The sequence below is a fragment of the Arachis duranensis genome, chromosome 9, assembly GCF_000817695.3.
Source record: "Arachis duranensis cultivar V14167 chromosome 9, aradu.V14167.gnm2.J7QH, whole genome shotgun sequence".
Classification (NCBI taxonomy): Eukaryota; Viridiplantae; Streptophyta; class Magnoliopsida; order Fabales; family Fabaceae; genus Arachis; species Arachis duranensis.
Genome location: NC_029780.3, coordinates 37,112,477 through 37,115,921, shown reverse-complemented (window position 1 = coordinate 37,115,921; position 3,445 = coordinate 37,112,477).

Here is a 3,445-nt window from a genome sequence, read left to right as displayed (position 1 = left end):
TATGGTCATCTTGTAAATCTCAGTCAGGTAGATTCAAATGGTTATGGGTGATTTATGAATAAAGCATAAAATAAAGAAAGAGATACTTATGCAATTCATTGGTGAGAATTTCAGATAAGCATATGGAGATGCCTTGTCCCTTCCGTCTCTCTGCTTTCCTACTGTCTTCATCCAATCCTTTTTACTCCTTTCCATGGCAAGCTGTATGTTGGGCATCACCGTTCTCAATGGCTACAGTCTTGTCCTCTCAGTGAAAATATTCAACGCGCTCTGTCACAGCACGGCTAATCATCTGTCGGTTCTCAATCAGGTTGGAATAGAATCCAGTGATTCTTTTGCGTCTGTCACTAACGCCCAGCCTTCAGGAGTTTGAAGCTCGTCACAGTCATTCAATCCTTGAATCCTACTCAGAATACCACATACAAGGTTTAGACCTTCCGGATTCTCTTGAATGACGCCATCAATTCTAGCTTATACCACAAAGATTCCGATTAAGAAATCCAAGAGATAAACATTCAAGCCTTGTTTGCTTGTAGAACGGACGTGGTTGTCAGGCACGCGTTCATAAGTGAGAATGATGATGAGCGTCACATAATCATCACATTAATCATATTCTTGGGTGCGAATGAATATCTTAGAACAAGAATGAGCTGAATTGAATAGAAGAACAATAGTAATTGCATTAATACTCGAGGTACAGCAGAGCTCCACACCTTAATCTATGGTGTGTAGAAACTCCACCGTTGAAAATACATAAGAATAAGGTCTAGGCATGGCCGAGAGGCCAGCCCCCATAATCTAAGAACTAGACATCCAAAGATGATCTAAAGATCTAAAGTAATCAAAAGATGATCCTAAGATCTAAAGTGATCAAAAGATGAAAATACAATAGCAAAATGTCCTATTTGTAGAGAACTAGTAGCTTAGGGTTTATAAAGATGAGTAAAATACATAAAAATCCACTTCTGGGCCCACTTGGTGTGTGCTTGGGCTGAGCATTGAAGCTTTCATGTCTAGAGACTTTTCTTGGGCGTTTAACTCCCATTCTTGTGCCAGTTCCGGCATTTTACGCCAGAATTCTTGAGCTGACTTGGAACGCCTGTTTGGGCCATCAAATCTCAAGCAAAATATAGACTATTATATATTTCTGGAAAGCCCAGGATGTCTACTTTCCAACGCAATTGAGAGCGCGCCAATTGGGTTTCTGTAGCTCCAGAAAATCCACTTCGAGTGCAGGGAGGTCAGAATCCAACAGCATCTGCAGTCCTTTTCAGCCTCTGAATCAGATTTTTGCTCAGGTCCCTCAATTTCAGCCAGAAAATACCTGAAATCATAGAAAAACACACAAAATCATAGTAAAGTCCAGAAAAGTGAATTTTAACTAAAAACTAATAAAAATATAATAAAAACTAACTAAAACATACTAAAAACATACTAAAAATAATGCCAAAAAGCATATAAATTATCCGCTCATCACAACACCAAACTTAAATTGTTGCTTGTCCCAAAGCAACTAAAAATCAAATAAGATAAAAAGAAGAAAATATGCAATGAATTCCAAAAACATCTATGAAGATCATTATTAATTAGATGAGCGGGGCTTTTATCTTTTTGCCTCTGAACAGTTTTGGCATCTCACTTTATCCTTTGAAATTCAGAATGATGGGCTTCTATAGGAACTCAGAATCCAGATAGCGTTATTAATTCTCCTAGTTAAGTATGATGATTCTTGAACATAGCTACTTTATGAGCCTTGGCTGTGGCCCAAAGCACTCTGTCTTCTAGTATTACCACCGGATAGATACATGCCACAGACACATAACTGGGTGAACCTTTTCAGATTGTGACTCAGCTTTGCTAGAGTCCCCAATTAGAAGTGTCCAGGGTTCTTAAGCACACTCTTTTTGCCTTGGATCATGACTTTATTATTATATTATGATTTTTTTACTGCTTTTTCTTGCTTCAAGAATCTTTTTTATGATTTTTTAGATCCTCAGTAACATGTCTCCTTTTTCATCATTCTTTCAAGAGCCCAAATTCATGAACAACAAATTCAAAAGACATATGCACTGTTCAAGCATGCATTTAGAAGTCAAAAGTATTGCCACCACATCAAAATAATTAATCTGTTATAAAATTCAAAATTCATGCAATTCTTCTCTTTTTTCAATTAAGAACATTTTTCATTTATGAAAGGTGATGGATTCATAGGACATTCATAACTTTAAGGCATAGACACTAAGACACTAATAATCATGTAATAAGACACAAACATAGATAAACATAAGCATAAAAATTTGAAAAACAGGAAAATAAAGAATAAGGAAATTAAAGAACGGGTCCACCTTAGTGATGGCGGCTTGTTCTTCCTCTTGAAGATCTTATGGAGTGCTTGAGCTCCTCAATGTCTCTTCCTTGCCTTTGTTGCTCCTCTCTCATGACTCTTTGATCTTCTCTAATATCATGGAGGAGAATGGAATGTTCTTGGTGCTCCACCCTTAGTTGTCCCATGTTGGAACTCAATTCTCCTAGGGAGGTGTTGAGTTGCTCCCAATAGTTTTGTGGAGGAAAGTGCATCCCTTGAGGCATCTCAGGGATTTCATGATGAGTGAGATCTCTTGTTTGCTCCATCCTTTTCTTAGTGATGGGCTTGTCCTCATCAATGAGAATGTCTCCCTCTATGTCAACTCCAACTGAATAACAGAGGTGACAAATGAGATAAGGAAAGGCTAACATTGCCAAGGTGAGATGAGGGAAGGCTAACCTTGCCAAGGTAGAGGACTTGTCCGCCACCTTATAAAGTTCTTGGGGTATAACCTCATGAACTTCTATTTCCTCTCCAATCATGATGCTATGAATCATGATAGCCCGGTCTATAGTAACTTCAGACCGGTTGCTAGTGGGAATGATTGAGCGTTGGATAAACTCCAGCCATCCCCTAGCCACGAGCTTGAGGTCATGCCTTCTCAGTTGAACCGGCTTCCCTCTTGAATCTCTCTTCCATTGAGCGCCCTCTTCACAAATGTCTACGAGGACTTGGTCCAACCTTTGATCAAAGTTGACCCTTCTAGTGTAGGGGTGTTCATCTCCTTGCATCATGGGTGAGTTGAATGCCAACCTTACATTTTCCGGACTAAAATCTAAGCATTTCCCCCAAACCATTGTAAGCAAATTCTTTGGGTCCAGGTTCACACTTTGATCATGGTTCTTGGTTATCCATGCATTGGCATAGAACTCTTGAACCATTAAGATTCCGACTTGTTGAATGGGGTCGGTAAGAACTTCCCAACCTCTTCTTCGGATCTCATGTCGGATCTCCGGATATTCACTCTTTTTGAGTTTGAAAGGGACCTCGGGGATCACTTACTTCATGGCCATAACTTCATAGAAGTGGTCTTGATGCACCCTTGAGATGGATCTCTCCATCTCCCATGACTCGGAGATG